Source organism: Triticum aestivum, chromosome 5A, assembly GCF_018294505.1.
Source record: "Triticum aestivum cultivar Chinese Spring chromosome 5A, IWGSC CS RefSeq v2.1, whole genome shotgun sequence".
Taxonomy (NCBI): Eukaryota; Viridiplantae; Streptophyta; class Magnoliopsida; order Poales; family Poaceae; genus Triticum; species Triticum aestivum.
In genome coordinates this window covers 426,830,306-426,843,683 of record NC_057806.1, presented here as the reverse complement: position 1 = coordinate 426,843,683, position 13,378 = coordinate 426,830,306, and positions in this window count along the sequence as shown.

Genomic DNA, 13,378 nt, shown 5'->3' with positions numbered 1-13,378 from the left:
GGCATCTTGACCTTCTGGGGCTTGGAGATGCGTGACAAATCTTCAGACTGCACACTGTCTTCAGGAGGTGTAGTTGCCAGTGGCTTCGCCCGTGAGATTTTTGGTGAAGGGGCAGGCTTTGAAGCTTTAGGCTTCTTCAACTTCTTTGGCTTCGGCGCTGCAGGCGCTTCATCTGATTCAGCGTCAGCTGCAGGCTCATTCATGGCTGTCCCTTGAACCAAGATATGGGTGATGAGACCTTCAAGGTTGTAGAAAGGACCGGCGATATTGGGTTCTGCATCACGTGTGCCGTCAGCCCTTGGAGCAGAAGGACCAGGGTTGAAGTCTAATCACAAAGACTTTTTGTTCTGCTTTGCTGAGTTCTTGGCAAACTGGAAGTTGCGCTTGAACAGATTGTCGTCACGACACCATAGTAGTGACGATGGGTGTGCATCTGCAGGCTGTGGCCCATGGACCATGCAGGGTTAGAAGCCTTGTTCAATGGCTTCTTCTCTGGACCTGGGTTGAAGATTCTTGTATAGGATGTCTCCCCATGGTCTCTTGATGGCATTTTTCTCAGCATATTCCTAGGTCACAAACCGGTATTTGAACCATTGTTCTGCCCAATATCTTCGAATCCATTGGATTCGGGTCTTGCGCTGATTGCAATCCTCTTCAGGATCTGTCTTGTAAAGCTCTGAGAGGTCATCAGGCAAATCTCTTGATGTTCCCCCACGACGCTGTCTGCCACCCTTCCTTACTGATTTCTCTGCAGCCATGAACTTCAAACTGAAAGGCTTCAATACGTTCAAAGGCTTCAAAGGTTTTCGCTTGCTGGACAAACATGAACTGGCTTCGAGAGAATTTATATGATGTTGTAAGAATTCTGCAAATCAATGCAGACTATGAGAACCAAGGGATTCTCCCACGGACATGTACCTGTGACAGCATTAAGGTGCGAGGGAAGGGGAAGAGGTCATATGCATTCTCAGAAGATTTTGAAGATAAATCAGTTTAGAAGACATTGACCTCATCGTGCGAAGACATTCACTCATAGATAAGGAGTTGGTTCCAGATTTGTACGAATCCAGAGATCAGTACAAGTGAGAAATCTAACTACTTTGTGAAGCATAAGTGAATATACTAGGCATGTTATGAGATGCAGTATGAAAGAGATCCAACTTGTGTGAATAGAAACTTCTTGTGGTAGAAAGTGACAAAGCCATAGGATCAAAGGGGCCGTAAAAAGGAAGTTTTATTTACCACACTAAGAACTGCTAGACGGAGTGGAAGAGGAGGCCGAGCAGTTCGATCTTCCGTGCCCTAACTTGGCGACGGAGGACACCTACGGCGACGGCGGAGAGGACGATGTCCGAGGTCGGTGTGAAGACAGTGTCGGAGAGGTTGCGGCAGCGAAGCGCTTCGTCGCCAGCGTCGTCGAGGGCTAGCAGTGGCGCTAGGGTTCGTGCGAGAGTGGAAGAAGAGATAATGACCGCTGTGAAGTGTGTATTTATAGGTACAGGGGCGGCACTGTGTTATTACACAGGTGCCCCTGGCGATTCGCATCTGAGGAACACGTGGCCATCATGCAGCATATTGGGGTTTGTTCCACGTCCCACGCACGCCTGGATTGTCGGGTGGTCGTTCCTACTTCTCCGGGTTTCATGTGGAGGAATGAGCATTGAAAACGGACTTAATGTTTGTCTCTGTATCTTCTGCTGACAAGGACGCAGAGAAGACATTCGACAGTTTCAATAGAATGCATATGATTTGGAGAGATAGAGTTTGAGATAGAAAGCACAGAGAGGTTAGGGTCCGATCACATTCACTTAGTTCAAAAGATTCAAAAAGAAGACATAGCTATAAGTGAATGCTGTAGAGGACAGAACACTAGTATATATATAATCAACATAGTGAAGATAATCATGAAAACATGTTGAGATTGAAGCCAAACCAAATGTGAAGACATAGCAAGGTAACGCCATGAGTGAAACACTTCAAATAGAACATTTGGTGGTGGCGTTACCCACCGTATAAGAAGTATTAGACCCAGACACGGCGCACAATTATCATGGCGCTCCGAAGTCAAATTCCACATTAATGTATTCACACTTAGAATGTATGTCTTCATTGATTGAAGATATACTTTACTTCGTGTGTTGCACATCTAAGTCATCAATATGCATAAGGGTTAGGATGTGTGCCTGATCACAGGACATTTGAGGATTCTAAGATATTTAGCTCACACCGTAACTTGCAAAATCTCTTCTCATCCAAGGGCTTGGTGAAGATATCTGCCAATTGCTCTTCAGTGTTGACGTGTATGATATCAATATCTTCCTTGACAACATGATCTCTGAGAAAGTGATGACGAATTTCAATGTGCTTTGTCTTCGAGTGCTGAACTGGGTTGTTGGCAATCTTGATGGCGCTTTCGTTGTCGCAGTAGAGTGGCACTTGCTTCAGATGAATGCCATAGTCCTTGAGTGTTTGCTTCATCCACAGAAGCTGAGCGCAGCAAGATCCAGCAGCAATGTATTCAGATTCAGCAGTGGAGAGAGATACACAGTTCTGCTTCTTAGAAGACCAACATACAAGTGATCGTCCCAGAAAGTGACATGTGCCTGATGTAGACTTGTGATCCACTTTGTCACCAGCATAATCAACATCTGAGAATCCAACCAGATCAAACTTTGAGCCCTTTGGATACCATAATCCTAGAGTTGGGGCGTGAGCCAAATATCGAAGAATTCGCTTCATAGCTAAGTGATGTGACTCCTTTGGTGCCGCTTGAAATCGAGCACACATGCAAACACTAAGCATAATATCTGGCCTAGATGCACATAGATAAAGCAAAGAACCAATCATGAAGCGGTATACCTTTTGATCAAACTCTTTACCATTATCGTCAGGACCCAGATGATGCTTGGCTGGCATTGGCGTCGTGAAGCCTTTGCAGTCTTGCATACCGAACTTCTTCAGGCAATCTTTGAGATACTTCTCTTGAGATATGAAGATGCCGTTGCGTTGCTGTCGTATTTGAAGACCGAGAAAGAACTTCAGCTCTCCCATCATAGACATTTGATATTGCTCTTGCATCATATATCCAAACTCTTCACTGTACTTCTGATGGTGCAGCCGAAGATAATGTCATCCACATATATTTGGCACACAAACAGTTCACCATCATATGTCTTCGTGAAGAGAGTAGGGTCGAGGGAACCAGGTATGAAGCCTTTGCTCTTCAGGAAGTATTTGAGTGTGTCATACCAGGCCCGAGGGGCTTGTTTGAGGCCATACAGTGCCTCGTTGAGCTTGTATACCATGTCAGGATGTTTTAGATCTTCAAAGCCAGGCGGTTGTGCAACATACACTTCTTCTTCAATCTTGCCATTGAGAAAGGTGCTCTTCACATCCATTTGATATAGAAGTATGTTGTGATGATTGGCATAGGCCAGCAGTATGCGTATGGCTTCAAGTCTAGCCACAGGAGCAAATGTTTCATCGAAGTCAATGCCTTCCACTTGAGTATATCCTTGAGCAATGAGACGAGCTTTGTTTCTGACAACTTGACCATGCTCATCTTGCTTGTTGCGGTATATCCATTTTGTGCCTATTACGTTGTGCTTCCGAGGATCAGGACGCTTAACCAGTTCCCATACATTATTCAGCTCAAACTGTTGAAGCTCTTCTTGCATAGCTTGAACCCATTCAGGTTCCATGAAGGCTTCTTCCACTTTCTTGGGTTCTGTTATTGAGACGAATGCGAAGTGCCCACAGAAATTTGCCAGCTGAGTTGCCCTTGATCGAGTGAGCGGACGAGGTGCATTGATGCTGTCAATTATTCTCTCAGTCTGCACTTCATTGGCAACACGAGGATGTACAGGGCGAAGATTTTGCTCTTGCTGATCATTGTCGTTGTTAGAGGGAATGTCTTCAGGTTGAGCATTGTCTTCAGGTTGGTCTGGTGCGGAGGTGATAAGTTCCTCTTCAAGATGAGCTTCAGAAGGTATGATTTCTCCAGTTCCCATTAGCTTGATTGATTCACTGGATGGAACTTCATCTAGCACATTTGGCAGGTGCTCTCTTTGTGAACCGTTAGTCTCATCGAACCGCACATCCACTGTTTCAACCACTTTATAATGAAAGAGATTGAAGACTCTGTAGGAGTGCGAATCCTTTCCATATCCAAGCATAAAACCCTCATGTGCTTTTGGTGCAAACTTTGAAGTGTGATGTGGGTCCTTGATCCAGCACCTGGCGCCAAATACTCTGAAGTAACTGACATTTGGCTTCTTGCCAGTAAGGAGCTCATAAGATGTCTTGTTCAGAAGCTTGTGAAGATAAACACGATTGATTGTATGGCATGCAGTATCAATGGCTTCAGGCCAGAATTTTTTTGGAGTCTTGTATTCATCTAGCATCGTTCTGGCCATCTCAATGAGTGTTCTGTTCTTGCGTTCGACGATGCCATTCTGCTGTGGTGTGTACGGGGCTGAGAATTCATGTGTGATGCCCAAGGTATCAAGATATGTATCAAGGCCAGTGTTCTTGAATTCGATGCCATTGTCACTTCTGATGTGCTTTATCTTGGCGCCATAGTTGTTCATTGCTCGATTGGCGAAGCGTCTGAAGACATCCTGCACTTCAGTCTTGTAAAGGATTATGTGCACCCAAGTATATCTAGAATAATCATCAATAATGACAAAGCCATAGAGACAAGTAGTAGTAGTAAGAGTTGAGTAATGAGTGGGACCGAAAAGATCCATGTGAAGCAGTTCGAAGGGTCGAGTAGTAGTCATGATTGTCTTCGAGGGATGTTTGGCCCTCGTCATCTTTCCTACTTCACAGGCACCGCATAAGTGATCTTTCTTGAACTTGACGCCCTCGATGCCTATGACATGCTTCTTCTTTGCAAGGGTGTGGAGGTTCCTCATGCCAGCATGCCCAAGCCTCCGATGCCAGAGCCGGCATTCTAAAGCTTTTGCTAGAAGACATACAGCCAGTTGTGGTCCTGCTGAGAAATCTACCATGTACAAATCATCTTTCCGATACCCTTCAAACACTAGAGACTTGTCAGATTCCATTAGAACAAGGCAACGATATTTTCCAAATATTACGATCATGTTCAAATCGCAAAGCATTAAGACAGACATTAAGTTGAAGCCAAGGGATTCAACAAGCATGACTTTATCCATGTGTTGATCCTTTGAGATTGCAACTCTACCTAGACCCAATACCTTACTTTTACCAGTGTCAGCAAATGTGATGTGGATCTTGTCGGATGGATGTATGGTTGAGTCCATAAGAAGGCTTCTTTTGCTAGTCATGTGATTTGTACACCCACTATCAATAATCCATTCTGTAGATGCTGGTGTCGTACCCTACAGTGCAGTTAGGGGGATAGGCTTCACGAAGGGAATTGTGAAGCAAAAACATTTGATGAACCAGTGGGTTATGAAAGCTTAGATCCAGATTAGGACTGATAGGGAGAGTAGCAAGCGATTCTGGAATGAAGTACATAGTAAGACCAGTCGGGCATTTGATCTTGCGCCCTACAAGATGTTTAAGGTCCCCAACAATAGCGTCATAAGATTTTGGTTTTCTGCTGGAGACCTTTCCCTGTAGAAGAGAATTAAGCCTTCTTAACCACCCACATCTTCAAGGGTGGCTTAGAAGCGATAAGTCTAAGTGCAGTGTCTGAAAACTTTGGCTTTGGAGCCCTAGCAAAAAGTCTTGCAGGCGGACAATAATACTCATAAGAATAAGCAGAATAGTTTTTGGTCTTATGAACATGGTGGTTCGATGAACCGCGCTCATATTCATAGGCCTGAGTATGGTTTCCCTGCAAAACATTTGCGTTAGTGTGACTCAGGTGAGTCCTCTGTCTGTATGAAGCCTTTGGGCCGTATGAAGCCTATGGTCTGGGGTTTGTCTTCTTCATATGTGGTGTCATGATGACATTCATAGGAAGATTTTCCAAACACCTTTTGGGCACCCAGATCTTCTTCATAGGCGGTCCATTTTCGCAGTTAGTACCAATGTACCTGGCAAACACTTCACCATTCTGATTCTTAAACAGTTTATAGTTTGCATCAAAGGAGTCATCAATGACAATGGGGTTAGCACAAGTGAAGCCAGATAGACTGGATGGATCTGCTGAAGGTTCCTTTGCAGCAACCCATGTGGTTTTGGGATACTGCTCGGGTTTCCAGTAAGAGCCATCAGCATTCATTTTCCTTATGAACCCAACACCCTTTTTCCTCGGGTTTCGGTTCAGAATCTGCCTTTTGAGGACATCACATAGTGTTTGATGCCCTTTAAGACTTTTGTACATCCCTTTTTCAAGCAATGTCTTCAATCTAGCATTCTGATCAGCAATAGCAGTGGTATCCTCAGCAGAGGGGTTAGTTACCACATCAACAGTTGAAGATATTGCAATAGTAGCAGCAGTGGAACATTCAGCAACAGAAGTAGCATTATCACGCTCAATGCATTTAAGACATGGTGGTTCAAATCCTTCCTGAGCGGAACTAATCTGTTCGGTGCGAAGTGACTCATTTTCCTTTTGAAGATCTTCATGAGCCACTCTCAATTTCTCAAGATCTTGCTTACTTTGAAGATAATCATAGGAAAGCTTTTCATGAGTTGTTGAGAGCGTTTCATGACGACTTTCAAGTTCCTCATACTTAACGTGAAGATTTTTTATGTCTTCAATTAAGGACTCAGATCGAGTCATTTCAGCACCCAACAGATCATCGCTTTTGTCTAACAATTTTATAATATGTCCCATGGCTTTCTGTTGTTCAGTTGCAATTTTAGCAAGTGTTTTGTAGCTGGGTCTTGAATCACAATCAGAGTCATCATCACTAGATGTTTGATAGTGAGTAGTGCGTGTGTTTACCTTGGCACCGCGTGCCATGAAGCAGTAGGTAGGAGCAGAGTAGTCCTTGTCATTTGCATCAGTATCGGTGGTGAAGTCATTGTCTTCAGTGTTGAAGATGGACTTAGCAACGTATGCTGTAGCCAGACTTGCAACGCCAGAATCGGACTCCTCCTTAGACTCCACCTCCGCCTCCTCAGAAGCAGACTCCTCCTATGAATCCATTTCCTTGCCAACAAACGCACGTGCCTTGCCAGATGAGCTCTTCTTGTGTGATGAAGACTTTGAGGAAGACTTGGAAGAGGACTTTGAGTATTTCTTCTTCTTGTCGTCAGAGTCATATTCCTTGCTCTTCTTCTTCTTTCTGTTCTCATTGTCCCACTACGGACACTCAGAGATGAAGTGGCCAGTTTTCTTGCACTTGTGACATGTTTTCTTCTTGTAGTCATGAGCAGAAGCTTCATCATTCCTTGAGCTTGATCGTGAAGACTTTCTGAAGCCTTTCTTCTTGGTGAATCTTTGGAATTTCTTCACAAGCATAGCAAGTTCCTTTCCAATGTCTTCAGGATCATCAGAACTGCTGTCAGATTCTTCTTCAGATGAGGAGACAGTTTTTGCCTTCAAGGCACGAGTTTGCCCATAGTTTGGACCGTAGATATCTCTTTTCTCAGAAAGCTGAAACTCATGTGTGTTGAGCCTCTCAAGTATGTCAGACGGATCGAGTGTCTTGAAATCAGGTCGTTCTTGTATCATCAGGGCTAGGGTGTCAAACGAACTGTCAAGTGATCTCAGTAGTGTCTTGACGACTTCATGCTTGGTGATCTCAGTAGCTCCGAGGGCTTGAAGCTCATTCGTGATGTCAGTGAGTCGGTCAAATGTGAGCTGGACATTCTCATTGTCATTTCGCTTGAAGCGGTTGAAGAGGTTGCGAAGGACACTGATTCTCTGATCTCTCTGGGTTGAGACGCCTTCATTGACCTTGGAGAGCCAGTCCCAGACTAGCTTAGATGTTTCCAAAGCACTCACACGGCCATACTGTCCTTTGGTCAGATGACCATAGATGATATTCTTGGCAGTAGAGTCCAGTTGAACGAACTTCTTGACATCAGCAGTAGTGACACCTTCTCCAGCCTTGGGAACGCCGTTCTTGACGACATACCATAGGTCGATGTCAATGGCTTCAAGATGCATGCGCATCTTATTCTTCCAGTAGGGATATTCAGTTCCATCGAAGACGGGGCACGCAGTGGAGACTTTAATTATCCCTGCAGTCGACATAGCTAAAACTCCTGGTGGTTAAACCGAATCACACAGAACAAGGGAGCACCTTGCTCTGATACCAATTGAAAGTGCATTATATCGACTAGGGGGGGGTGAATAGGCGATTTTTATGAACGTCTTCAAAACATGGAAGTTTCGAAGACAAACGATAGAAATAAACCTATTACCATGCAGCGGAAGATAGACTACACTAGGTAAACCATAGTCATATATTCAATGAAGTGAAAGCACAATGACTAATAGCAGCTAGGTAGTAAGGATCAGGTAGGAAGATATTAAGAAGCCGAACAGATCACACAGTCACTCAGTGAAGACAAAAGATAGTGCAGACATACAATGACTTCACAAGGTGAAAGTGCAACTATCCCTAGATGGTTTTGGTAATTCATAACAACATATAGCTCATTGAGCTAATGCTATTCCAAGATGATTATTTCAGGAAAGCTCAATGATTGGCATGGCATGGATGTGGAAGTGGAACCCTCAAAATGCTAAGGACAAAGGATTGGCTCAAGCTCAAAAGCTCAAGACTCTTCATTTTATATTTTAGTGATCCAAGATCACATTGAGTCTTTAGGAAAAGCCAATACTATCAAGGAGGGATGAGGTGTTGCTTAATGAGCCTCTTGCTTCATGTGCTTAGTGATATGCTCCAAAACCCTCAACTACTTTCCCATATCCACATAAGACCTAAACCCTAAGCCAAACTCGGTCCTACCGATTCTTCCTATCCGGCGCCACCGAGTTTCACTTGTCATAAGCCACTGCCAAACCCTAGCAATTCGGTTCTACCAATAGGGATCTCGGTCTCACCGAGATGGGATTGCAAACTCTCTGTTTCCCTTTCGTAACTTTTCGGTCTCACCGAAAGAGCGAATCGGTCCCACCGAGATTGCAATGTAAATTCAGTGTTTCCCTATTGTAACTTTTCGGTCTCACCGAAAGAGCAAATCGGTCCCACCGAGTTTGCCTGACCAACTCTTTGGTTAGCTAATTACCAAATTTGGTCTCACCGAGTTTGTGTAATCGGTCTCACCGAGATTACGTTATGCCCAAACCCTAACCATATCGGTCCCACCGAGTTGCATGTCAGTACCACCAAAAATCTCTAACGGTCACTAGGTTTACACTTTCGGTCCGACCGAGTTTGTTGATTCGGTCCCACCGAGATTGGAAAACTGTGTGTAACGGTTGGATTTTGTGTGGAGGCTATATATACCACTCCACCTCCTCTTCATTTGTGGAGAAAGCCATCAAAACACATACACAATTCCAACTCTTATGTTCTGAGAGAGAACCACCTACTCATGTGTTGAGACCAAGATATTCCATTCCTACCATATGAATCTTCATCTCTAGCCTTCCCAAGTTGATTTCCACTCAAATCTTCTTTCCACAAAATCCAAATCCTATGAGAGAGAGTTGAGTGTTGGGGAGACTATCATTTGAAGCACAAGAGCAAGGAGTTCATTACCTACACACCATTTGTTACTTCTTGGAGAGTGGTGTCTCCTAGATTGGCTAGGTGTCACTTGGGAGCCTCCGACAAGATTGTGGAGTTGAACCAAGGAGTTTGTAAGGGCAAGGAGATCGCCTACTTCGTGAAGATCTACCGCTAGTGAGGCAAGTCCTGTGTGGGCGATAGACATGGTGGGATAGACAAGGTTGCTTCTTCGTGGACCCTTTGTGGGTGGTTGCTTCTTCGTGGACCCTTCGTGGGTGGAGCCCTTTGTGGACTCACGCAACCGTTACCCTTTGTGGGTGGAGCCCTTTGTGGACTCGCGCAACCGTTACCCTTTGTGGGTTGAAGTCTCCATCAACGTGGATGTAGGATAGCACCACCTATCCGAACCACGGGAAAAACATCCGTGTCTCCAATTGCGTTTGAACTCTCCAAACCCTTCCCTTTACATTCTTGCAAGTTGCATGCTTTACTTTCCGCTGCCAATATACTCTTTGCATGCTTGCTTGAATTGTGTGATGATTGCTTGACTTGTCCTACAATAGCTAAAATCTGCCAAGAACTAAAATTGGGAAAAGGTTAAGTTTTTATTTGGTCAAGTAGTCTAATCACCCCCCCTCTAGACATACTTTCGATCCTACAAGTGGTATCAGAGCTTTGGTCTCCATCTGCTTTGATCTCCATAGCTTTTGTTGGTCATAGCCTTGGTTTCACAACCTAGGAGAGTATGGCGTCTAGTGAGGGAAAGTATCACCGTAGAGGTCCTTAGTTTGATGGTACTAATTTTGCTAGTTGGAAGCATAAAATGAAAATGCATATTCTTAGACATAACCCCGCCGTTTGGGCTATTGTATGTGTTGGTTTGCAAGGTGACTTCTTTGATGGGAAAGAACCAAACCGTGAAGCTACCGCGGATGAGTTGAAGATGTTGCAATACAATGCTCAAGCTTGCGATATTCTCTTCATCGGATTGTGCCCCGAAGAATTCAACAAAATTAGCCGTCTTGAGAATGCAAAGGAAATTTGGGACACTTTGATTGATATGCACGAAGGTACCGACTCCGTCAAGGAATCCAAGTTGGATGTGCTTCAAAGTCAACTTGACAAGTTCAAGATGAAGGATGGTGAAGGTGTCGCTGAAATGTACTCTAGGCTTGCTCTCATCACAAATGAGATTGCCGGCTTAGGAAGTGAAGAGATGACCGATAGATTCATCATCAAGAAGATTCTAAGAGCCTTGGATGGAAAATATGATACCGTGTGCACATTGATCCAAATGATGCCCAATTACAAAGATCTCAAGCCAACGGAGGTGATTGGAAGAATTGTTGCTCATGAGATGTCACTTAAGGATAAAGAGGAACTTCACAACAAATCAAGTGGTGCCTACAAAGCCTCATGTGAAGCCCCTACATCATCAAGTGAGAAACAGGACTTCAATGAAGAATTGAGCTTAATGGTGAAGAACTTCAACAAGTTCTACAAGAGTAGAAGCAAAGATAGAAGCTTCAAGTCAAGGTCCTACAATGACAAAAGATCTTCTAGTCGAGAGCGAAACTGCTACAGTTGTGGAAGACCCGGACACTATGCCAATGAGTGTACGGCTCCCTACAAGAGAAGAGAAGACTCTCCAAAAAGAAGAAGCAAAGAATCACCACCAAGAGAGAGAAGGAGTAGAGATGATCGTTATGAACGAAGATACTCACGGAGAAGCAAGGATTCGGAAAGGAAGGAAAAATCATCAAGGAGCTACACAAAACGAAGACATCAAGCTCATGTTGGTGAATGGGTATCCGGCTCCGACTCCGACAGCCACTCCGAGAGAAGTTATCACTCCGACTCCGAAGATACTCAAGATGAAGGTGTTGCCGGTCTAGCACTTGTGTCAACCAACTCCTACGACATATTTGACTCACCAAATGAAGGAATTGGAAGATGCTTCATGGCTAAAGGTCCTAAGGTAACACACCCTGAGTATGTTGATTTCAATAGTGATGAAGATGACTTGTTAGGTGATGATTTGCTTGTTGACAACTCTAGTGATGAATACTATGATGAAACATCAATTAAACATGCTAATCAAGATAAAACGAATGACAATGATAATGAGAAGATTGAGGCCCTAACTAAAGAACTAAACACTCTTAAGTTAGCTCATGAAACTATCTTCGAAGATCATCGAGAACTTTTAAGAGCTCATGAGAAATTACGCTTTGAAAAGCTCAATCTTGAGCAAGAGCATGAGTTCTTAAAAGCAATCAATGATGATCTCCGCAAGAAAAGTTCTTCTCACATTGCCAAGCGTTTACTCTTATCCACTTACATGCCTCAAGTCAAGTCTAGTAACAAGAACAAGAAAGACTCTTCCTCTAGTAGTAACAATGATCATGCTAAATCCAATATTGTTGCTTCTAGGAGTTCTCTTGATTCCACTAATGATTCTCTTAGCCAAGTTACACTTGAGCAAGAAAATAGCTTATTGAAGGGAATTATAGAGAAAGGAGTGTACAAAAGCCTTGCCGGGAGTAAGCAATTCGAGGAAATTGTGCGCAAGCAAGGAATGCACCGGAAGAATCAAGGTGTTGGTTTTGAACGAAAGTTCAACGCCAATGGAGTTGAGTGGGAAGAAGATCAATACCCCAAGACAAAGTTTGTTCCTCAACAAGATAAGTATGATACTTCTTTCAAGGGAACACAAGCTCAAGATGATCTTCCACCACAAGACTACGAGCAAAAAGGGAAGGACAAGCTTCAAGAGGAAATTGATGCATTTGAAGAAGCTCCTAAGACCTTAGTCAAGTGGATTCCCAAGACTACTTCAAGTTCCACTTCATCAAGTACGACTACAACTCCAAGGATTCCCATCAAGATGGTGTGGATCCAAAAGAAGAAGAACTAGAAGAGTTCTTGAGGGTGACTCCGCCAACATACTTCACTCTTATCATTTTGGCAAGAACAAGTGCAATCAACTTCCACATCTTGCACTAGTTCAAGGAGTCACAAACCCTCTTCTTGGTAAGACAAGGGACAAGGTAACCTAAAAGTTTTCATGGACATCATCTTGTGTGTGCATCACTCTATGTCTATGGATATCCTTGTTTGTTCCTTGTGGGACTAACCCATGTAGGTATTGAAAGTGCAATTCACTCAAATGGATAGCTCCAAGTGATCTACATCAACATTGAGCATCCACATCTTCAACATCTACATGAAGTCATCATCGACAAAACCCAAGGTTAGTTCATCCCTCTAAGGGGGGATATCACATCTAGGAGGAGCTTTACTCTAAGACTTGAGCTAAAGCAACTCTAAAGATGTGAACACAACAATGCTTTATGTAAAAGTGGTAACCCCACTTGAGCTTAAACGATGAGTACGACCTATAATCAAGTGCTCTCACTTGACTCCTAAGTCAATATACTCATATATAGATGACCTTGTCATCGCAAATTGCTTGATAGATGCTAGAATTGGTTGTGCATGCCTTGCCACATATTTCATTTGCCATCTTATTGTGTGAGCATGCTGATTGCATATTTTACTCATTCGAGGACATCCACTTGTTGTTTTGATTGTTTGGTTTTATTTCCTTTTGCCAAGTGGATGGACAAGAATGCCTAAGAACCTCCTCTAGCTATCTATGCTTTTCTCGTCTCAAACTCTATTCATGCTACATCACAAAATTTGATCAAGTCAGATTCGAACCACTCCGTGTGAGGAGCGCTTGGAGTCCCCGATTCGTCATAGACTTAAACTTCCAAAACCTCTTTATG